Below are 26,034 nucleotides of genomic sequence, written 5' to 3' on the forward strand. Positions count from 1 at the left end.
AAAACCATAGTCATCTCATGGAACAAAGGTAATATTTCATGTAGCAACTTGACAATCCATGACAAGTCCTTTATGAACACAAGAGTCAACGTATCTGTAGAAAGAGAGCTTAAAACCTATAAAGCAACTCAATTTTGAAAACACATTCTTGCCAAATTGAATTCAGTGTTTAAACACGCAATAATAAATAGGTCTTCTGTGACAGAAAACAAACTACATTTTCTGAATCAAAAGGGTGGGACCAAAATGTCCAGCTAGCTTTTTTTTTAGTACTCTGGGATACTTTCTTGAAGCAGAATCCTTAGACTGCTGCAAAATTTCAGAAGTCATTCAATTGCCAAAAACAGTGGTAATCACAAAAAACTGCTGTATGCTTCTGAAACATTTCAAGAAATGCAAAAAATCAGTTTAAAAGTCATGCAACCTGATGATTCAAATATATTTTTAAAACTTACAATTTTTGAAGCCACACATTCCAAATTAACTGGTATCAGGTTAGTTTCGATTTACCCTTCTAATGTATTATCTGAGCATAATATGAGCCAATACCTTGAACTTAACAAAATCTGCCTTCAACAGCTGGAAAAGCTCCTCCAAAGCCTATATTACTGCTAATCTATTCAACTAGGTTTTGGGGTTTTTTCTTCCTTGCTCTTGAAGAAGGCAATGAACTTTTCCAGCTGCCAAAGTGTTATAATCACATTACTTTTGACATTAATTGACAAAGCTTCAGATTTCTCAGCTGCAATAGGTCAGGACTGATAAAGCTGATCAAACTCATGCTTGTTCCTCCTTATATTGAAAACCAGAGAGTAACTCTTGGCATTGAGTTCTTCCTTTACAGAATAACCCTTGCAGCTGTATGGGCTGAGAGCAGACAAGATGGAAAACAACTTTGCAGAATAGAAATGGGGAGTCCTAAAGATGAGAAAAAGTCAGAAGTGTGCTTTTTTGGTGAAAAAGGCCAACTGCACAGTGGGCTGTATTAAAAGAGAGAAACTGTTTGTCTGAAACAATAACTTCAAGGGATGTTTCTTTATGAAAACATATTTTATATTTTCATTAGGGGAAAATAAGATCGGCTTAATCAATATCTTAGGCTTTGTAGCACATTGTTCTGATTTTTCAGGTATCTTTTTATTCATTTTCTCCTACAGTCCAACAAACTGTCCAACAAACATAATTTGCATATGATATTTTTTCAGAATTCATACCAACATTTGTATCATAAATCTGAAATTCTAATTCACCCATCCTGAGTGCTGCAGCAGTTAGTCTTTCCTGCACTGCATGGAAGATGTAGTAGTTTCAAGTAGTTTGAGATACTCACATCAAGAGACAAGCAAAAGCTTTGAAGAGGATATCAATGTGTTAGCTGGAGAGAGGCAGGACCTCAAATATAAAACACATCATTCTTGAAACTTATGGGACTCGAGATGATGATTTTCCTAGTAATTTATCCAAGGCGAAAAGAATTTTTTTTTTTTTTTTTGTAATAGAAGGAAGAAAATACAGTCATGTTAGGAAAGTCTGACTTGAAAACAGAATACTGTAGAAATAAAAAATGAACAATTTTTGTTGATGGAATATTTTTATGCTACCGTGTTGTTTGGTATGTAGTGACAATTTTAGAAATATCGTTTCCTCACATAAGATTACTGAGTCCCTTGCTAGATTCCTGCTACTTTCATGTACTGTTGCCTTCAAAAAAAAATTTTTGGTATTTGAATTTGTGGTATTATACACTTGAAGTGTTAAAAAAATGTTCAGAAGTGCACAGAAAAAAACCCCCAATATTTGTGCGATTTGAGACTACTAGGACATTGTGTCCCCTGAGTATAAGGCAAGCAATCTTTTACTTCTTGTTTCATAGCTAAAACATTCAAACATCCTAAAGAGGTACCTTGTATCATCACATATGGAAAGTCTCCTTAGGATCAAACAGAACAAATCAGATAGTTGTGTTTCCAGATCTCCTTTCTCTTCATTTTTAACCCCTATTAATTTTATAAGTGGTGTTAATCCATAAGTAATTCCAGTAGTGGTAATGCAACATTAACAGAAAGTGTTTTGACTGTACCTATTTATCTTGGCTGGTCTAAACTGGAGAAGAACTTGTGAAGCATAAAGCAGCTATAGAAAGAAAGAAAAAGTTAGTTAACTGAAAATGAGCTCCCTGCAGGCTATGAGGTTTGTTTATTTTTTTGGTCTTCTTGTTTTGTTTTTAAATAATCTTACAATAGGACTGAAAGCCCTCAGGTTTCCTAATTCTATATACGAGATGTCACTGGGTTACAGTTTTCTAAAACAATCTGTTGCTTCCATTCCTTTTCTAAGCTGTAGCACAATGTCCACTCTGAGAAACAAAACCATTAGAATCAAAAACAGTGGAAGCAACTATTTCCTTGTAGTAACAACATAATACCATGATTTTTAGGGTTTTTTCAAGTGTGGGGAGAAGTGCAGAAGATAAGAATGAAACAATCATTCTTACAATTGCTCTGCTGCCATCGAAGTGCAACTACTAAGTAGCTGGCAGGGTACAAATTCAATAAAAATAAATGCAATAAACTACATAGTACCAGTTACATAAACTAGATGGATTCTACAGGAAAAAAAATTCATATGTAGTGGCTAATCATTTGATTACTGAAGTCATAAGGTGGAACCATCTCAGCTGTAGTGAATGAGAAAAAGTAAGAAGAATGGTTTTGTATTTGATTTGTTGAATTAAATTTTGAAGAGACTGATTCAATGACTTCTGTCAGCCTTCTTGTATCTGTATACATTTCCTCAGAAGGTAATCAGAGAATTGCAGTTTCCCGCTAAACTTCTTATTATTTCCCTTTTGCTTTCTTCCTGTGATGGAAGTTTAGATAGTAATTCTGCAAAAATATTGGGAAGTCATTTAAGTTTCCTCACTGAATAATTTTTAAAATTGTTATTAGGTCTTAAAATGTTCACTAAAAAATATTTTTTCTAACAATATTCATGGACTGCTCTGTGGTTTTAGCTCTATAAGAGCACACATTTGCCAGTGACACACAAGTACCAGCCAATAAGTAGTTGTAGATATCAGTCTCTTTACCATTTCCCGTGCATCTGCAGGAGTCCAGAAAGCTTCTAAAGTTCCTGGCAGCATCAGTGGCAATTGACAAACTCATTACTTTACCAGGGTATTATTTTAAATCTTGATTTCTATAATGAAGGTATACATTTAAAGGCTCTGTGTTTAGAAAGACTAACCACCTCCTGACCACACTGAGGGGGCACGTGTTACTAACTCATTGGTGGGGCCTCTGAAAAAAAGATGACATATTAACAATCAAAATGCAGACCTTTATAGTTGTTTAATTTTTTTTTTAATTGAAGGAAAGTATATTCTATATAATTTTTTTTCAAATAGGAGTTTATTGAATTGTTAAATTATTCTATATTTAGAATCCTCCAAAGGTGTGAGAGAAAAGGCATGGCTTGAGGCCAGTTGTCTAAAGCTAAACCAAAAAGATTCAAACAAGGACCAAGAACAGGTTAATCAAGCCTTGGGAGGAATGGAGTACATTTCTTTGAGACTAGAGATTACTCTGAAGTCTAAATCTATAAATAAAATCTATAGCTTCACAGACACAGTGGGGATAGACTTTTGTAGACCTTTTGTTTCCAGTTTAGCTCAGTCACACATTTTCTGTGTTTAAGAAGTCAGGTTTGGCTTTTGTTTTGTTGGGTTTTTTTTTGGTTTTTTGGTGGGTTTTTGGGGGGTAGCATTCCTTGATATAAGCGGGATTGTGTGCAAGGAATGAAGTTTGATTTTCCTTGTGACTGCCATTTTCTAGAGTTCATGTTTGTGTTTTTTGGTGGGGGCAGTTTCATCCACATAAATGCTGTGGACTCTTTGAAAAGCAAACAGGTGATCAGCTGGAACATGACTGAAGTATAGGTAGTAGGATTCAAAATATTATCTTCTACCTCCCAAAAGGGGCAATATTTCTACCATGGTTACAGAGCAATCATTTTAAGATCTCTTTGTTAAGCAAGTGGCAAAATTTCAAAACAAAACCTGTCTTAACAAGGGGGCAGGTTGGATGGGGCTCTAGTGGTTGTTGTCCTTGCCCATGGCAGGAGGGTTGGATCTAGACAATCTTTAGATTCCTCCCAACCCTAGCTAGTCTATGACTCTATGAGATGCAAAATAAGTGTCTCAAATTTGAAAATTATATTGAAACAAAACTATATTGGTCTCACTATTGCTATCACACAATATTTCAAAAAGCTATGTTGCTTAGAAAGCTCCATAACATGAAGATTATACCTAGAGGGTTGCTTTACATACAACGAAGTAATCCCAAATTCAGCAGGCATGTATTGCTTAAACTGAAGGATTCATAGAGTTTCAATCATTGCATCTCATGGTTCTTAAGGAAAATAGTGATGAATTCTCTGAATCATGTACTTGAAGATAGGATTACTTTTAAATTTTTTGTCTCCCATTTCTGTGTTTGGTAAGAAAGAGAAAAAATTGAGAGAAAAGAAACCACAGCAATCGTCATAGGATACTCTGCTAGCCTTAGGTACAGTGTTTGTTTAAAAGGCTGTGTAATGCATATATATATATAAATACAAAAATGTGTTTAAATACTAATCCCACTGACAAGAAGGAAATACCAGAAAGTATTTTTAGAGAGTCATCAATAAAACAGAGGACTTCTTCCTCATGCTTGAAATTCAAAATCCAATACTCCTATTGCTGATAGGAGTAGCAATGAAATTAGATTAGCGTACAAAGATACTAAACCCCTACACACATGCCTCAACATCAAACATATCAGTAATGAGCTGTATTCAATTCTTGGAAAGGGTACACTGCCTTATTAACTTCTGCTGGCCTCAAGAGCAAAACAAATTATTTATTGGGGGCTGATGTTAGCAGGAATGGCATTTCAGTGGAAAGTATTCACATGCAAAATCCTCTGCTCCAGAATGAGTTACTTCCTAGCAACATAGAAATGAGATAAAATTCTTTAGAACATCAGTATCTTTTCCTTCTGCTTAGTTTTTACCCTATTTTCTGAAAATTAATTTAAACACCATCCCCCCATTTTGTCATCAGCTACATTTAACAATGAAAAAGCATCTGTGTAATAAAGATCACATCTGTACAAATGTTGCCCAGTCTGCATTACATATAGCTACATTCCTATTGATTAAAATAAATGTTGACTTAATTTCTTTTGAATTGAGTGGTAACAAACAATCTAACAAAACAAGTCATCCTTGGGTTTTGTATTTCTACCAAAACCTGGATATGATGAAATAGTTCAAGGGCAGGATTATTGGTACTTCCCTAGTTTTCAAAGGTAGAAAGCACTTAACATTTGGGGAAATGTTTAACTTTTGGAAGAACAAATAATTAATTAAGGTTTGGCCTTATATTTTTTTCTTTGCTCAACCGAATAGAAAGAAGATTAACTTTATATAAATATATGTATATATATATATATATATATATATAAATGGTCTGTTTGGGTGTTATATTGTCTGGTAATATTCCCTGGAGGATCAGCCACTTGAATGTGCCTGTTGCCCTAAGATGATACAATTGGAAGAGAGTTCTTAGCATTTTATATAAAAGAAGGAATGTGCCAGTTGACCCCCACATCTCCTGAGAACCCTGTGAGGTGACTCACAGGTAAGTAAAGGGGATTATGGAGTGTGGATCCCAATAGGTTTTACAAGAGTTGAATGATGATTGACCTAAGTGCCCCATGTTTGTTTACTGGATGACCTGTTTTTTGGATGTTTGTTTTGGCCATAGTTGAAATAAGATCTTTAAATTATGATATCTGAATTGTTTTATTTTTCTTTAAGAGGATCCAGTCTGTCTGTAGAAGATTCACAGCTTTTTGAACTGGTATTTGAACACAAAATGTTAAAAATGTTTTATGTTTTCACTATGCTAGCTGAAACAAAAACAAATCTGAGCCGTTAGCAAGTTACGAGAGACTAGCCAGAGAGATTTCACAAGGCTCCTGTCTATGGAAAAATATTTTCTTTTCTATTTATTCCATGTGTGATCACCAGTCAGTGGCAGACATTCAAAACATATGTCCACAATTAGCAGTCCCACAACTCCTGGTTGCTCACACTAGATGGTTTTATACTGATATGAAGCTATTGCTTTCAGAATGAATTTCAGCTCAAATTTACTGCTTGTATATACTGTTTGCTGAATACTCACAGGGACTGCTTGGGTAATCTAACTAGTATTCCTGGGGAAAGTCTATGCTTTTTCCAGAATTTGAATATCTTTCTTGTCCCCTAGTCCAACAGCTTTCTGTTAACCTATTTTCCATGCCATTGGATCCATATCTAGCAGACAAAACAGCCTGGTGTATTTTCTAGGAAGACCTTGACTTCATCTGTCAAGATAACATGTGCTTTATAGCAAGCCTGACTTTGTTTGCCTACGCAATGAAAGGAGAGTAAAATCTCGAGAATGCCAAGAACTTCAAGTTGCTCAGGTGATGTTTTTGTTTAGGAAATCTGATTCAGCTGCCACTAGAAAAGTATCTGGGCTAACTAGTTCAAAGCTAGTTGAAAAAAAGCTACTAGCTAGTAGCCTGCGAACCAATATTAAGATAAGCCACTAAAATGTCTGTTGGATTGCTCAGAACATTGAAGAAATAATTTGATAGCATGGGCCTGTTCAGATTTCATGCCTACTGATACAGCATTTTTTGGAGGCTGAGGAGGTATATTTTTAAAACAACTTTGGATAAGACTATAAGAAACTTTGTAAAACAAAAAGCCTACCACAATTTGCAGAAATATACCCTTGCTAACTTACTCTTCCTTCTTCATGTCTTCCTTAGGATCCATATTTTTAGTTATTACATAAAATATACATATAATCAGCATTTTATAGTCAAGTAATAGTAAGGGAAATTTTATATTGAAGTATTGCTCATATAATACTATGCCTTAACAAAATATCACCAGTGAATATGCATTTGAAAACAATTCCCAACAAGTTAGAAACATACCTTTAGAAACATTACTTCATCTGTTTCATCACCCTTTATCTTATCCCTACACTATAGTGAATTCAGTTTCCCTTGCCCTCTTTTGCTCTCCCCTGGTGGTGAATGGCCTCTGGAAAATATTGGGTGTGGAGAGACTTCCTTGCTCACTAGGGAAGAGAGGAGTTTTCCCATCCCAAGGAGTGTTGGTTTTTATTGTTCCTCACACCCTTTTGAATCACATGAAGTAACTCTCAGCTTTTCAATATCAATCTTTTCAACACAGGACGTGAAAAAAACAAAAAAAAAAAACCAAAAAAAACCCAGTACTTTAAAATCATACCCTCTACAACAAAAACAAAGAAAGTATAGTTTACCAAGCACATGGATAAACTCCACCCTTAACATCTGACCATATATCTTTGATTTCTGTGGGAAATAGTTAGGTGTATTATACACAGTAGGAGAGAGAGCAAAGTTTTGACCCCCAGAGAAATAAATTTATTGTGAGGTTGTCGTTTTTTCATGCTTTTGCTGAAATTCTTGTTCATCCCTGCTATTCAGAGGGAGGCATCAGGTGTACATGCAGATTGCATGCAATGTGAAAAATACAAAGCTTTTTCCATGATAAAATAGTCAGATGATAGCTATCCACCATAAAATGTAGGAGGGTGTATTGTGTATTTTCATGTGGACAAAAGGGACTCCACCTATTTCTCTTTGGGATTTAGCATACTCATTCCAAAGACAGAAAAGAAATTAGATCATATGAAACTCATACGAGTTGCTGTTACAATGATTTTCTGGTTTGTCTGCAGATCATAAATTTGTCACAGATGTACTGGAGGGAATGGCAGTACAATATTCAGTTCTGTGATGCTAATATATTCAAAATATTAAAATCATATTTTGATAATGAAATTACTTGCAATTTGAACTGTACAATAGACATATTCTCTGTGAAAGTTACATATAGTATTCCTATTGCTAAGTAGACAGTTCTATCTTATCCTTCCTATGAACAAAATTTTTCCTCTAAAAATTATTTCCTACAGATTTGACAATTGCAATAGATTATAAACATTGCGATGGGTGTACACTAAAGGAAAGAAATCAATACTGATGTTTTTCTCTTTTTTCTATAATACCTGTAGGGTAGAAAGGGCATGGAAACAGTGTAAGAATGTTTTTGCCAGATTTTCTCTCAAAGACCCTGTTTCAGACCTATTCTGGAAATGAAATGATGATGTGGATACATTTTCTCTGAATTTCATCTCTGATAATGCCAAAAAACTTCAGAGGTTCTTAAGAATTATGTTACCCATGGAAAAATATTTTTCCTCTATTCTAGGGAAAATATCGTTTGACAATGTTTGAGCTACAATAGGGTCTCAATGAGAGTAAGACCATCATCTAAATTCAGGATTTATAACGTTAATAATATAGTATGGTTTTTTGGTTTTTTTGTTTGTTTGTTTTTTTTAAAGCAAAATAATATACTGAGATAGGTTTAACTTGTTACTGGACAGGCCCTTTGTAGCATTTATTCTGCTCCTTACCTTAATTGTTTGCTTATTCTGTACAGTCCGTCAATATTTTACTGCAAAATATTCCTAATTCTAACCACAGACAAATCCTCTACAAGAAATTCAGCGTACTCAGTTTCTTTAAGATGTACTACCTCCCAGTTATTATGAAAAATCAAGAGCAAATACTTTATTGTATGAAAGTACTTATATTTTAAAATGGAAAGTCTGATATATCCTCAGGAAAATTGTTCTAAGGAACTGAGTTGCTGGCAGCAAATACATCCATAACTAGGAAAAAAAGTAGCATGCTAATAACTCACACAAATAATTTATTAATTTCATTGAAAGTGTTTTGGATACTTACCAGAAAATCTTGTTACATATATACTGTGAGAGAACATATCCTAAGTAACAAAGGGAAAAAAAATAAACGAAAGCATCAAAGTCTTGCTATTCTCTGAAAAAGCTGTTCATATTTATGAAGAGACTGTTGATTGATGTAAGGCTAATTCTTATGTGTGGAACTATGTTCGCAAGTTGTGTTTTCTAAAGCACTCCCACAGAGTCAAAAGATGGCCTACCATCCCCTCAAGTCCCTATTTAATAATTACAAATTATCTGTGTATTCTGATTCATTTCACATTCTTCCCATTTTCCCATACTCAACACTAACTGTAGCTGTCTTACCGAAAATGAATGCTTTGATCCCTCGCTCATCTAATTTGATAAACAAGCAGCATTTTGGACAGCTAACTTGTGAGAAATACCACCACAAGTGAAACCCACCCTTTAAACTTTAACCCACATTGCTACTTGCTCACTTTGATTTTCCCAGGCTTCTGTAGAACTTTCTGTTGTGACGAAAGCAGTACTGAAGAGCTGTGACTTCCACTTATTATTTTAGAAGGTGTGTCACGACAAAGCCGGACATGGAAAATTCTGCTTTTTGGGGAGGAGGAGAGGGAAGGGGTGTTATTTATTTTTCCTAAGGTAAGCAGCAGGTCTCAAACAATAAACTTCACACAGGAAAAATTATTCATGTCTGATACTATTCCAGGCAAAGGGAGTGCTAAGCCTGAACATGCTAGAGGAAGTTCTACATGTCTCATTGACTTCCAACACTGTTATGAGAAAGTATCATTCAAAAACCTGGCTTGCTAGATCATTTACACTTTTTTGAAGGAATTTGGAAAAGGATCCACCAGCACTGTTAATTAAGAAGCATTTTATTCCAAAGGAAAAAAGGTAAATCAGGTTTACCCATAGAAATATAATCAGCCAAAAAGTTCAGATCCTGACTTGTCATATTGCCCTGGAGAAGTTGCTCTTTGTATCTCCCCTATAAAAGACACAGTATCAATTGGCCTGTGCAATTACATATGAATATATATGTAGTCACATGAAAAAGAGAACTTTTATTTGACAGTGTTCACATAGTCTCAACATCAAAGACCTTCATAATTTTTTTTCATTCTTCTTTATTTTGAAAGAGTTTAAAGATACCTAACAAAGGTTTAAGGGTCTAAGTCTAAACTCATATTATAATTTAGCCTTCCAATGTTCATAAAAATTAATGGCAATTAGGTGCTAAAATAACTGTCATTCTGAGCCTAAGTAACTCACCAAAGAGTTAGAAAGGAAGTCTGGCAGAATAGGGAATTAGTTCCAAGTGCCCTAAACACAATATCTCAAGTATTTCTTTCAGCAACTGTTTCAATTTAAGAAGCTGCTTGGCCCAATTGTTTCTTTCCTATCTCTCTCCCCTGCAAACACTACTTTTTCTCCTATGCCAGTCCAAATATTAGTGTGGTGCTTGGTAAAAGAGATCAGGGAACAGACACTTGACAACATGATCCATATGTTTTCCAGGACAAGATAAGAAGTGCTGCTACATCAAAGCCACTCTGAGAAAGACTATAGTAGATAAAAGTTGTTTTAAAAGAGTGAGGCACAAAAGACAATTCTAATCAGAAAGCAATGAGTCTGTCCAAATATTCTCCACCTTCTTTAGAAGCATTGTTGGTAACAAAACATTAAGAAAACCTCAGTAAAGCAAAACTCAAAAAACCCAACAAATTCAGTGAATAGATTTGCAAACAGTGGTGATAAAACCTCATGATTAGCTTTTACTATGGCAGAGTTGCCAGAATTAATTTGAGGGGTGCAAATTGATTACTTCAATTTAGATGGTCCCCTTCATATGTTCTTATGCTTATCCTATTTCTAACTGAAAAAAATCTAAAATTTCTGTAAAGTATGGATAACACTGTATTTGGGTATATTAGATTCTTTCTTTCCACTTCCATTCCCTTTTCGCCATCTCAATTGCTTAGCCTACCCCCTACCTTGTTTTCATCAGTTCTTAGCTCTAAATCTTTCCTCCCCTTCTTCACCATACCCTCTGTCCTCCTCAGGAGATAATTACCTTATCAGAAATTGAACTAATAGTATTGAAGTGAATACTTTCAAAGATTCACAAAGGTGGCCTAGAACAAGAAAAGCAATTTGGTCACTCCCAACAATAATATGTTACATGCTCACACTGCTAACACACAGTTTTTCACCAGCATTAGGAACATCCTATCCACTAGATATTTACATCTTAAATCGCGTTTTAACAACATTTCCAACCTAGCTGTACCCTCTTCAGCAGTTTGGAAAGGTCTAGAGTAAGCAGGGCTTTACAACATTAGTAACCACAATTTTTGAAAGAAAAATTTAATTTTTCTTCAGAATAATGAGGTAGAATTTTACAAGAATCCAGAGAAAGACACAATTTTATAATTGCTTCCTCCTGCATAGTCTGGGAAACACATGTATGTAAGAAAGGAATTATAGAGCACATTAGAAAGATCATTTTCTCAACACAGTTGTGGAGATTTGTAGAAAAGATTTGTCTGGCAATAGTGACAAATGCTTCCATATATATTTATATGAATTTTGATTATTTGTCACAGCCAATGAATTTAACTACCCAAAAGTAGCAACAAACCCCCTAAATCAGGATTTCCTCTTTTGCTTACTGGCTACAACATACAAGACTGAAATTCGGCTCATATGTCTGTTTTACTTTCCCGTAGACCATAAAGTTGTTGGTTTGCTGAGATATTAGCAGGACACCTGGCAGCAGTCTTTAAGCCTGCATTGTTTCTTTTGTTTACAAAAAGTGCTATAAAGTTTCCCAAAAGAAAAAGGAAAATTTGTATAACAATTTTATTTTTACTTGCCGAAATTTACTTATATTACTGTGAATACTATCGTGATAATTTTCATCTTGATCAGAAAGTTTTTTCAAGCAAGTAGAACTATAAAAAAGCTGTCCCCAGCATAATTAGGATTAAGTTTTAACTCAATTTATTGCATAAAATGATTATTTGGTGAAAAAATTGGTGAAAATAATTAACAGAACCCCCATATCATAGTGCAAAGGGTAGAAATCACCAAAAAAACATTCAAAGATAGAAGCTTATTAGCAAGAACCTACACCATGGCATAGAACAAGGATCCCAGACATTTCTAACCTGTATCTGACAGCAGACATCCAGAAAAGATAGCAACCAGCTGGAGGTAAGAGGATGACATAGTTCTAAAAATGCCCCAATCTTTTGCCAATACAAGCTAAAGTACAGTGTGTGAGCATAAGTGAGGTATCTAAGGAATAGTCTGCTGGATAGATCTGGCTTCCTGATACCACCCTAGAGAATTTCAAACAGGCAAAAACATGAAATAATCTGGCCCACTGTACATGCAGTGACTGCATCCACAGTTAAATAACAGAGGGTATAAAAATGTACCTCAGATTTTCTGCCAGCTAATAACTGACATATTATTCCATCTTGTATTTTCCTGAGGGCATTGGCACTTCATTTGTCAAAGACAGCCTCTTTTTATAACCAGTATTTGAATGTCCAAACTTTTCCACACACACATATACACTAGAAAAGTAAAAAGAGGTTGAGGGGTTGCCTATTTTATCTTCCCCTACAGGTAAATTCTGATAAATTAATAAACTAAAATTTGGGATATATTGGATATTAAAAGTCCTGGAAAAGAAGTGTGGTATTCTGTATTAGAAAATAATTTTTTGTCTGAAGAAACTTAGTCTCATTGCTTAGCAAACAATAAGGGGATGGGACAAAATAAAACAGAAGTGAGCATTCAAGACAGTTGGGAAACATTCAAGAGAAAAAAAAAAAACAAAACTAGAAGAAACCATAAAATCACAGGTCACTGCTTCCAATAAGGATGCTTCTGTATTGTTAAACTTAATAAGTGATGGTAGTGAAGGGGATTTCATTGTTTACCCTCAAGGGCATATTTAAAAACATGTAAAGCAGTGGCTTTATGAGTAGCAAGGTCTTCAGGAGAGAGACCAGAATGCTGACAAGTCCTTCAGGTAAAATGGTAGAGCGATTTTCACCAATACCTAATGGGAAAATTCTAACTAACTGTATCAGAAGGTTGAGACCCTGAATAAAAATCATATAGTCAGAGATGAAAAATAGGGATGTGATAACATGCATCTTATATGTTTAAGAATGAAAATAGGGAAAATATGAAAGATATAAAGGATGAAAATGACAATAGCCATAGAATGAACATTAAATTGACAGTACTCAGTAGTTCACCAACATGCATCTTAGCATAAACAGGTATCAGATGCTCATTATTCAATTTTTGTTGTAAAGGTAAATATTGGGTGGGAGTATTAGCATGGCAGCCAGTCCCAGAAAAATCCTGATACAGTGAATACTCAGAAATTTCACTCTCACTCAGAGAATTGTGGTTGACAGCTTGATGTCCAAACAGAGACCAATAATGAAGAGTATTCCTCAGGGGTCAGTACTAGGACCCTTGCTGTTTAAAATCTTTGTCAGTGAAATGGAGAGTGGAACTGAGTGTACCCTCAGCAAGTTTGCTGATGCCACCAAGCTGTGTGATGTGGCTGACATGCTGGAGAGAAGGGAAGCCATCCAGAGGGAACTTGACAGATTTGAGAGGTAGGCCCATTCAGATCTCATGAAATTCGATAAGATCAAGTGCAAGATCTTGCACCTGGATCAGGGCAATCCCAAGCACAAATATAAGCTTGATGGAGAATAGATGGAGAACAGCCTAGAGGAAAAGGACTTGGGGGTGTTGAGAGTCAGAGAACTTTGGATTTGCATTTTGAAAGAAAGGGCTACATATCAAATCTTGCTGAGAAGATGGTGACTCTTTCTTTATCTGATGTTTCTCCAGTGTTCTTCATAGTCAGCTATGATGCATTGTCAAAGAAAGAAGAGCTCCCATTTAATATGAGAAAGCAGCTACGTTACAGTGCAGAGACTTAGCCATGAGACTGTGGTAAGAGCAGTGAATCCAAAAGCAAAGCTTGATCTGCAAGCAGTAAAACAAAGGCCAGAAAGTACTAGTGAATCATGCTCAGTTAAATGAACTTGTTTAGAAGTATTTTGTGACAGCAGTGATTTCAAGGCTCAGAGTTTTCATGAGGCTAGAGTATGTGATACAAGATTTGAGGGGCAAAAATCAGCTCTGTTAAGATTTGTCAATTCATATTTCTTTGCTGAATACATCTTCCTTGTTTGGCTGTTCAGTAACTTCTTAGGGTTCCTGAACCACTGTTGCCTCTCCCAGCTGGGTCTGTGCATATCAGAAAGATGTACAACACTTTGCTGTTACTTAGGGACTAAACTATGTCAGTACAGACATGATTCTGATTCCTTCACAGCTGCAATTAAGATTTTTCTGTTAGTTTTTTTTTTGTTTTTTTTTGGTGCGTGAGTGATAGTTTTAATGTTCTCACCACACTGTAAACACCCAGCTTACAAAACAGAAGGATGACTAAAATGGTGACAACAGCTCTTTGCAATGAGAAGTAAAGAAAAAACTACATTTGGAAGAACATGATGAAAACATTCCTCATATGGAGCTCTCAGAGAGAGAGAGCACAAAAATTAACTCACCCAGGATGAGATTTCAGTTATCAAGTGTGATTATACATATATTTTCTTTTTAAAATAACTTTTAAAGTTATTTTAACGTGATTTTTTTTGCATCTCCTTACTGTGGATCAGCACGTCAGTACCTCCTTTCATGTTTAAAAAAGAAACTTTGTATTAATTTTTTCATATTTAATAAATGCAAACTTAGAACAAGGTTAAATGTTGTCTTCAGAGACTTGTGTCTTGCAAATCTTAAAATTTTCAAATTTTCATTAAAAATAGTCTTCATGTAGATTTTCAAAGTCAGAGTATTAGTATTCTTTCAAGCACAACAATACAGAGAACAATATACAGCTTTATTAAGCAATAACTGCCTTCACACCTGTCTCACCATGAGCCACTGTTCCTCCTACACCAACACCTTTGAAGCCTTGTCTATGAGTTACAGTTCATCTCAGACAAGTATTTGGGCTACCTTTTTTTATCTTGTGACTTTTTAAATGTGCTGGGAATATTTTGTATGTCCATATATGACAGCTTCTCAATTAGCTGGGAGTCAGGACACAAAATTCTTTTTTTGAGTGAAAATCTGAGAAAGGGCAAAAATTGTTGCATATTGGAAAAAGACTTCAACATAACATTTTTTCAGACAAGAATCTTCAGATGTTGTTTACAAAAATTGATGCAATATTTTTTCTTGCCTTTTCAAAATAAACTCAAGATGACATCTCACAAGCTCTCTGAACATTGCCAGCCTCAGAAGCCAAGCAGCTCAGACTCATCCCATGGCTGGAAATCAGGCTCCAGACAGCCAAACTGTTGGTGAGGTAGGCAAGTTTCCATGGAAACCTGCCTAGTTTCTGTCAAGAGTAACTAAGAAAAACCAACTTGTTCCCACAGAATGTTTTGATGACATTGAATCAGCATTTTTTTCTAACAGTTCTATTAATAAATGACCTAGGTTTGTCTCTGGGGGATAGTTTTGAAAGACTGAGAATATGGAATAAAATATTGTATCTCAAAGAAAGTCAATGAGTCTGCTACTGATCTTCTTATCAGGTGTTAATCTGTCAAAGCATCATTTTTTCCACCTAGGCAAAACCCTGACAAGTACATACATGATGTATATGCAAGTGTTTATGTACACATACCTGTGTACAGTGGCACAACCCCCAGAATCCCACTTAAAGAATTAACTCACAGAACTCAAAGTTTCCTCCTTAACATTGTGGTTTGGTTTTGGTTTTGTTTTTCATGGAAGAGCAGTCAAAGACTCTAACATAGTGTTCCATGGTAGAGCTTTTAAAGAGCATAACAGACACACAGCTGACAAGGTAAAAAATCAGACAGAAATCTCAGTGTTTCAGTAAAACTTTAGTAAGTATGTATTGAGAAGTAGAGGAGGGTGTGGTAAGAGACTATTACACTAGCACTTAAAGTCAAATTACTTTTGTGAATAGTCTTCATTGTGGTGAAACATGGGGCAGGAAGAGGTGATAGCCCACACTTATCACTAGGAGACACCAGAATTAGAATTTTATCTGCTGAAGATGCAGTTTGTGTTTGTATAACATTTAAAAAGAAAGCATATATTTGGGGAACATGCAATATGCCTTTCACTGTAAGAGCAGTAATAATAAGTCCCTCGATAGCAAGTGATTTTCATCCTTAAAACATTACAGTTGGAGAACTCAAGAGGTACCATTTCTCTCACAGTAAGGTTTTCCTACATTCATTTGACTGGGTTGCAGGAAGGATTACAGAATTATTATACTGACATGACTGCTCACAACTCTGCAACCTACAGAACTTTATCTTTCAGTGTATGTGTATGCATTTCTTTCCACAGTGCTTTTTGTTTGTTTGTTTCTCTTTGTGGGAGGGGTAACGGGAGGTAAAATTAGATTTTATCACCATGCAATTTACTCATTCTGCACCTGAGAACCTCCAGGGCATATTCTATAACATCGTGCTTTCAGGCTACCAGCTTTAGTTTAGATGAAAAAGAGAAGGCACATGTATGGATAGCAGTCTCTGTGCATTAATCGTGAAAGAATGCAAGCTAAATATAAGACTACAAATTTTCTTTTACTTTTTTCTGCTAGTAAAATTCTGTCGAAATTCTACTTACTCTTAATTAAATAGAAAGGATTAGTGTGTTTTATCTGAAATGAGAAGTATTAAAAGAACTTCTTTTAGTAGTCTTTAAGAGAAGGTTGTCTGGTAAGAAAGCATAACACAATTAGATCAGAATTCTTACATTCTTAGGATTTTACAGAAACAGCAGCCTCTTTAGAACTTTATTAACTTTAAGAAAAAAAGGATATTTATCCTAGAACTATTATAGCAAAGACCAGAACTGAAATTTATTTTACATATAAAGCTAATTTGTCCAGTGGTCTTGGATATCCAATTACTGTAGACCCAATTATTAGTTAATGTAACAAAACTATTAAAGACAAAAGCACTAACAGTCATAGATGAATTACACGCAAGAAAGGCATATACAACAGTGAAACATAACATAAATAAACAAGATGGACAGTGCTTTGTTGCCAATGAACTCTCGCATCATTACAAAGTAACATGCAAATTGGAGCAGAAGATAAAACTTTTCCAGTGTGTACTTAAAGACTTGGCAGAAGCTTAATTTCATTTCATTACTATTCTTAATCACATAAAAAGCATCCAGAACAGCAGGATATAATCTTTTTCATATCTGAAGTCAGTAACTTAAGACAGATGAAATATTTTTTGGTATCTCATCCCCTTAGGGCCTTCTGAGTTGAGAGCAAGGGACTCTGGAATATTAAACCTAACAAAGACTTAGTTAAGATCTGGTTAGGTGCTGGAAATGAAGTTGTCATTTTTTTAGGCAGGGAATTACAGTTTTTTCCTATATAAAAATGAGGCTTGAGGTTCAAAAAGGAAGTAACAAGATTACTTTGGCACATTCTATTGCAAGCCTGTTTCTTCTCATGCAGGTTTAAGCACTACAACATTTGGTGTGTGAGTTACAGTACTTAGTGACTTCATGGCACTCTCAATGTTAATCATGCTAACTACCCTCTCTAGGTAAATAGTCTTACAGAGACAGCAAAACACTACATCTTGAGGATGATTCTAAGGTCAGTGATTCCTGTGTGGCTTATTCTTCTGTAGATTATTTTTCAACATAGAAAAAGAAGTTTTCCTTCTCTTTTTAGACCTTTCTACAGAATCTTATCCTTGATATTTCTAGCTGTCTCTCCAGCGAGAGCTCTCTTCTACTATTATGAAGGACTTAACTGCACAAGAACACCCCTTTTCTGCTGCTCTTTCATGTTACTAAACGTGCAGCAAGCTCACTTTCTAAATTAATTTTGAAAAACAAAAGCAAAACAAGATGTCTTCAACACCTATCACCTGGAAAGGCAACTAAATGGGTACAGGCTTGTCTGATTGCTAGCCCTTTAATGAGCCAGACTTGGGATCACACAGTACTTTAGGTTCAAAGAGACCTCTGGAAGACATCTAGCCCAAACTCTTGTTCAGTACAAGTTCATCATGTACAAGAGAGTTTTTAACTAATTTCAAGAATGTTTATATCTATGGTTTCTCTACATACTAAGGCTAGACTGTGCACTTGGCCTAAACTCCAAAGAAAGAGAAGTGAATATATTTAACTGTATAGTTGTTTACCATGGCTATTATGTTCATATGTACTTCATACAATCTGTGCCAAATAGTATTTTTTTTGTCAACATTATTGAGATTTTGTGTCTGAAATGATTTTTTTTATAATCTCTCTGTGAAGATATTTCAATACATAGGATCTGGTAGGAAATTAAATTATTTCAGATAAGATATGTAAAAAAAGATATGCAACTTACATTTTTCAGTGGGCTGCGAAATAGTTGTTTCTGACAAAATATCAAGTGGTAGCAAACGAGAAAGAGAGAGAGAGAAAGAAAGAGAGAAAGGAAGGAAGGAAGATTAATTTCTTTAAAACATCATGAAAATTAATTGCATCAGCTTGTAAGTGCTGAAACATATTTTTTCTCACATTTGTCCTTTTAGCATCACTTGGATTAATTGACAGTTTCTGTAACTTTGAAACTAACCAGTGAATAAAGATATGCTTTAGACATGTCTGTTAAACAGATGCTGGGTTTTTTGAATATAAGTGAGATATGTTATGGCCCTAAAATCTGAAAATAGTATGTGAATTTCATATTATTCCTAGTTATTTTTAAAACAACATTGTATGCCTTTTTTTAACAATATTTTAAGCTGCATGTGATTAAGGTTCACTTGCCTTCCTTCAGATTTGGTATTAAATTAAGGCTCACAGAATGTTTCAACTTGATCTTCAGCTTCAAAAAATGCTTTGTCTGTTGACATATGCAATGCACAACAATTTTACTTCCTGATCATCTTTCAAAGTCAAAGTGAGAACAGATTCCATCTGTTAGGCATTACAGACTCAAAGAAGGATCTGTTAACAAAGAACCACCAAGATTTTCTAAAGACTGGGAAGTGGTAAATTATTAAATAACTTCAGATAAAAGCATGCATCATCTTTTAGCACTTCTCTACACTCTTGTTTATAAGCTTTTATTTACAAGTAGTACAAGGTATTTGATAAATGTAAGTATGTACGAGTAAGTGACTCAATGTGTTTTAAAATATAAGGCTCAAACTAAAGTCACTTTACATGTATTAAATCTGTCCTTCTTCTTAATTTTAAAATGTCCCCTTTATCTCTTTAACATAATCTTATCACATAAGGTATGTGTGATTATATTTTAATATGTCTCAGATTAGGTCTGGACTTGTCTTCCAGTCCTTTTTTTCACTTCATTCTTCAACAGACATTGACTTATCTAAATAGCTTAGAATGAAAATTACATATGGACTTAGTAAAAAATTAAACAATTCCTTTCACAGGTCCACTTGTTAACTTTATGATTTTTCTTTCTTCACTGGTCTAATCAAACATGAAAACGTATCTCTTTGGAAAACCATTTTAGTATTCAACTAATCAAGATGGAAAAGATAAAGAAGAGGTGCACTTACTCAGTTTTGTTTATTTCCATGGCATGCAAAAAGAGTGTAGTGGAAATGTTAGACAGAGCAGCATTTCAAGAAGAAAGCTACAAGCAAGTAGTGGTTACCTACTATGAAAAATGACTCTCACTGCCCAAGCCAGGACAATGACATCTTTATTTATGAAGCAGTGCATATCTGTTGCCTATCTCAAAACATATTTATAAAAACAGAAGAGGAATAAATGGAATTTTTTCATGTTCAAAGGCATATTTCTGTAATATATACTATGGTGGTTTATAACAGTAAATCAAATTTTTCAAACCCCAAACCTAATCTGGATTAATTAGTAGTGAAAGTGAAAAATATTTTTCAACTTGCAATGGAAAACGTTTCTCACAATTGTAAGATCTTGGTTGTACCCTGTGCAGGAAGCTATCATAGAATGCACAAAACTCAGAATTATTTTTCTAAAATCTAACAGAACATTATAATCTACTTTAGATGTAGTGGTAATTACAAGCAGCTAAAGAGCTGGCGTGGGTAACATTCTCTACTAATGCTGAAATGAATTTGTCTTGTACAGTTTAATATACTTTACACAGAAATATTAAAGCTTATAGTTATTCCACAACAAGAAAACTGAGGGAAGAATGTTGATTTGCTACAGGTCATACAAATATGGCAGAGACTGTTCATATCAGGTGAGACTATATTTTTTGTGTCATCTATGAAATTATGATTAAGCCAAAAAATATTAATTTATACATGAAGATATAACAGCAAGATATTTGTTTTTACTGAAAGGAACCATTCAGGTGACAATGCACTAGCAATACACAGACATTCAGGCTCATTAGGTATGCATTTAAAGACAAGCCCCTGACAGGCTTCATTCAGTTGCATGGTAGGCTCTGAAGTGTCACTAAACACCTTCTTTGCCTCTGTTTTCAACAGTAAGATGGGTTATCCTGAGGACAACTGGCTTCTGGAGCTTATAGAAGGTGACAAGAATCTAAACAGCCCCCCTGTAGTCCAAAAGGAAACAGTCAGCGACCTATTGAACTGCTTGGATCCCCACAAGTCTATGGGACCAGATGGGATCCACCCAAGGGTGATGAGGGAGCTGGCAGAAGAGCTCACCAAGCCTCTCTCTATCATCTAGATAGATGATAGAGTCTATGCTCTGGCTCACTGGGGACATCCCAGATGATTGGAAGTTGGCGAATGTCACGCCAATCCACAAAAAGGGCCGGAAAGAGGACCCGGGAAACTACAGGCCCGTCAGCCTGACCTCAGTGCCTGGCAGGGTTATGGAGCAGATCATCCTCAGTGCAATCACACAGCACCTGCAGGATGGGCAAGGGATCAGACCCAGCCAGCATGGGTTTAGGAAGGGCAGGTCCTGTCTGACCAACCTGATCTCCTTTTATGCTCAGGTGACAAGACTTGTGGATGAGGAGAAGGCTGTGGATGTGGTCTGCCTGGACTTCAGCAAGGCCTTTGACACCGTCTCCCACAGCATTCTCCTAAAAAAGCTGTCAGCCCACAGCTTGGACAGGAGCACCCTGTGCTGGGTTAGGAACTGGCTGGAGGGCTGGGCCCAGAGAGTGGTGCTGAATGGGGCTGCATCCAGTTGGCGGCCGGTCACTAGTGGTGTCCCCCAGGGATCAGTGTTGGGCCCAGTTCTGTTCAATATCTTCATTGATGATTTAGATGAGGGGATTGAGTCCATCATCAGCAAATTCGCAGACGACACTAAGCTGGGGGGGAGTGTGGATCAGCTGGAAGGCAGGAGGGCTCTGCAGAGGGACCTGGACAGACTGGAGAGTTGGGCTGATTCCAATGGGATGAGGTTCAACAAGGCCAAGTGCTGGGTCCTGCACTTTGGCCACAACAACCCCATGCAGCGCTACAGGCTGGGGACAGAGTGGCTGGAGAGCAGCCAGGCAGAAAGGGAGCTGGGAGTCTGGATTGACAGGAAGCTGAACATGAGCCAGCAGTGTGCCCAGGTGGCCAAGAAGGCCAATGGCATCCTGGCCTGTATCAGAAACAGCGTAGCCAGCAGGTCCAGGGAAGGGATTCTGCCCCTGTACTCAGCGCTGGTGAGGCCACACCTCGAGTCCTGTGTCCAGTTCTGGGCCCCTCAGTTCAGGAAGGATATCGAGGTCCTGGAGCAGGTCCAAAGAAGGGCAACCAGGCTGGTGAAGGGACTCGAGCACAGATCCTGTGAGGAGAGGCTGAGGGAGCTGGGGGTGTTCAGCCTGGAGAAGAGGAGGCTCAGGGGAGACCTCATCGCTCTCTACAACTACCTGAAAGGAGAGGGTAGCCAGGGGGGATCGGTCTCTTTTCCCAGGCAACTCTCAGCAAGACAAGAGGGCATGGTCTCTAGTTGTGCCGGGGGAGGTTTAGGTTGGATATTAGGGAGAAATTCTTTACAGAGAGGGTGATCAGACATTGGAATGGGCTGCCCAGGGAAGTAGTGGATTCTCCATCCCTGGAGATATTTAAAAAGAGACTGGATGTGGCACTCAGTGCCATCGTCTGGTAACTGCAGCGATATTGGATCAAGGGTTGGACTTGATGATCTCTGAGGTCCCTTCCAACCCAGCCAATTCTATGATTCTATGATTCTAATATAGCAATGATGTCACTGTATAGTGACAGCTGTCACTAATATTATCCTGCAATAAGAAAAATTTCTTTTGAAACCTAAGGTTCCTGCAGGTAACCTGCAGAAAGCTGATTAGAATATAATATTCAATTTAGCATTAAGGATTGATCCAGAAAACTCCAGACAATCAGAATATTAAAAAAAAAAAAAAAAAAAAAAAAAAAAAAAAAAAAAAAAGCCAATAGGTGGAACAAGAAGATCCTCTTTAAGTCATTGGTAACATATCAGTTCATCTGCAACTTACACAAAGATACCTCCATTTTTCATTACTCCACTTCCAGAAATTCTGAATTTTTTTTTGTTCCTTTATTGTCCTAAATCCAGGCTCTCTTTATCCTTGTTACCCACCCTTGGAATAACCTTGGAATCTTCACTAAAATCAAAGAGAATAAAACTGAATGCCATAAAGGCACATTTTACATCTGAAAATCCAAGTTAAATGCCTGAGAAGCTGATGATTTCCATGAGACTTCACATATACTTACGTACTTTTCTCAGACTGATAGAATTCAGCACTGTTTTACATGGGACAAGAACAAAATTATTCATAGAGGATCAAAAAAGAAATGAATGGAATTTCTCCACATGTTAAATATTGACATCAATCTCATACTTTTTAGGATTAAAGTAATGAGAAAAATAATTATCTAGTGATAATATTTCATACATATCTGTAATTGGAATCAAGATTACTGGTTGACTTCTGAGACACTGAAATGTATCAGTGTTTCTACACTAAAACTAAATAGAGACATACTGAGGCGGAGATGAAGCGTCCTTCCCTAATATGAGTGTGTTTTGGTAGTTGGTAACCGACATGAGCTGAGGTTATTCAGGATGTTAATGTTGGCTATGATGGTATTTTCTTTAATTTTTATGATTTCATCTATAGGAAATGCAATTAAGTAACAGCCAAACTTGCATCTTACCGTTGCCCTCTTCCTCACCCCCCTTTTCAGTGTTTAACTAGATGTATGAATAAGACAGTGAGTTTGTTAAAGTACATAAAATGTATTAAAGTTGGAAAAGACCTTTAAATTCAACAAGATCAAGATTTTTCATCAAGGTCTGGGGTTGTTTAGTGTGGAGAAGAGGAGGTTCAGGGAAGACCTCATCACTCTCTACAACTCCCTGGAAGGAGGAAGTAGCCAGGGGGGTCGGTCTCTTCTCCCAGGCAGCCATCAGTGAGACAAGAGGGCATGGACTTAAGCTCTGCCAGGGGAGGTTTAGGTTGGATGTTTAGGGAGAAAATCTTTACAGAGAGGGTGATCAGGCATTGGGATGGACTGCCCAGGGAGGTGGTGGATTCTGCGTCCCTGGAGGTTTTTGAGAAGAGACTGAATGTGGCACTCAGTGCCATGGTCTGGTAACCACAGTGGCAGTGGATGAAGGATTGGACTTGATCTCAGAGGTCCTTTCCAACCTGGCTGGTTCTCTGATTCTGTGATCCTATGATTCTGTCACCAAGTCCAGTGTAGACTCTGCTAAACAGAGAGGAGAACTTCAGACTGAGCTGGCATCCACACTACTGGAAGTTTTTGTCAGGCTGTAGTCTACTAAAATCCAACTAATATGCCCTACTACATGATAAGAGTTTACTTGAAAGAGGGAAAATAGTAGAAAAACTAAAAGCCCTTACAAAAGTTCCCTTCATGTGCAGCCTTTTCTGCAGCATGGCTTCTGAAAGCAAGAGAAACAAGAACTAAAAAAACAAAGAGAAAAAAAACAATCCCCAAAAAACCAATAAAACAAAAACAAAAAAACCAAACAGAAACACCCCCCCCAAAAAAAAATCTGAAAAAAAAAGGTGTTGGTTTTTTTTTTTTTTTTTTTAAAATCTGTTATGTTCCTTATTCCTCCTGGGAGGTGGGTGTATTTTCTTCTAAATTACCAACTGAAGCACAGTCTCAGTACCTGTGCATTGTTTCCTTACACAGTGACAGCAGCTGGTCTATGAAATTCCCAGCAGACTAGAAGTTCTTTTGCAGGGCCTTCAACTGGAAAAAATATAATTTACAATGAGTTGATGGAAAAAAACCCACAAACCAGATAGAGTTCTTAACTACTGTGAAATGGGAACTATTACCTCCTCTCTCTTTTTTCCCCATCCCTTCCCCTCTCACTCCCCCTCTACACCCCTTTCTTTCTCCTCTTCCATTTCCCCCAAATATCTTAACATATGCCAATCAATAATAAATAAGCAACAAAAAATAAAATTAATCTTTTTTATATGAAGGATCACCATATAATGTTGAGTTTTTATTTTCAACTTGATGAAAACATATCCTATTTGGAAAGGATAGACCTCTTAGTCAATGAGATAATGTTGATAGCAATGAACAATTCTGTGAAATATTTAATGGTGATGAAAACAACTATATTAAGTATCCATTAACCTGTTTTATTTAGTACTTTCTCTTCACATCTGGATTACATTCACACTCTTTTAACATATTATTACATTTTCATATTACATGTGGAAAAGAAATAGATATTGATCATTTGGAATCATAGAATATCTTAAATTGGAAGGGACATACAAGAATTATGAAGTCCAACTCCCTGCTCCTTCCAGAACCACCTAATCATGCCTATGACTAAATTGTGTGACTAGAGATTGTTGTCCAGATGGTCCTTAAACTTATATATGTTCTATATCATTATGCATATGTGATACAATTATATGTATATATATATATATTATACAGTTAGATTCTGCAGAACACTAAAGGAAAAATTCTGGAGGTAGCAGATTCAGGATTAGGTTTTCTGAGCTAGTGAACTGTCTTCAGGCTGGAAGCCTTAGTGAGCATGAGTTTCAAATATCTTCGCTATTAAAAACATAGAAAATTGAACAGTGAGCTTTTAATCAGAAAAAAAAAAATAATCTGAAAAGAATCTGATCTGTTTCCATTCAGGGTTTTTAAATTTGGAAAAGAATTTCTCTAGGCCTAACCTTTTTGATCCCAAAAGCAGACGGCTGTCAAATGGATTGATGAGTATTCTCTAACAGTTACACTGAAACTGAAGAGCACAGACAGTCCCTCATCCAAAACTCCAGACACTTAAATTCTCTAAAACATTCATCTGACTTCCATAAAGCCCATTTGGATAACTTTTCCAGTATATAAATATTAACCAGTATACTGAAATGTGAAGAATGGAATATTCCTGTCTACACTAGCTTCCTAAACCAGCCTTACATACCTTATTTCACAGATTCATATTCCCTTCCCCTGTATCCCCTATTTTCACTTCTCACAGTAAATTCAGGAGTGTCTGCCAATTTGTCTGGGAACTGGAACATGATTGTTGTGTATGCTTGTGTGCTGATAAAAATCAATTGATTTCTCTGAAGAGTTTGATAGTTGAAAGATGACAAGACCCATTCCCACCCAGCAGTCTGTATATAGACACTGTTTTTATAAAAATGCTTTGCTAGCATAAACATGTGTTGTTTTTATCCAGCATGTTTTCTCTGCCTCAGCCTTTTGGGTGGTATTGTTAAGCCTACCCTTCAGTCTTCTCTGAAGCTTTTGAAGAAGAAAATCTTGAAAGGATCTCCCCCCAGGGACATGAACTTTCCCCAAACTGAGCATGAATGGCAGGTAGTGCTTCACAGAACAGCTTTTAGCTAGATCCAAAGCTATATAGCTGTCTGGAAGTCCTCTCCTTGTGTCAACATCGTCACGTGCTAGAACATATATTGTCTCCTGTTACATTAAACCTTCAGCCCTTGGTTAAAGATGCTTTAACAACTGGAATTTCAGTGGTGTGGCATGAAGAATTAGTTATCTGAACAGGAAAGCTAGATAGTAACTAAATAAAATAATTTGTTTTGA

This window comes from Calypte anna, chromosome 1 (genome assembly GCF_003957555.1).
Source record: "Calypte anna isolate BGI_N300 chromosome 1, bCalAnn1_v1.p, whole genome shotgun sequence".
NCBI classification, from domain to species: domain Eukaryota; kingdom Metazoa; phylum Chordata; class Aves; order Apodiformes; family Trochilidae; genus Calypte; species Calypte anna.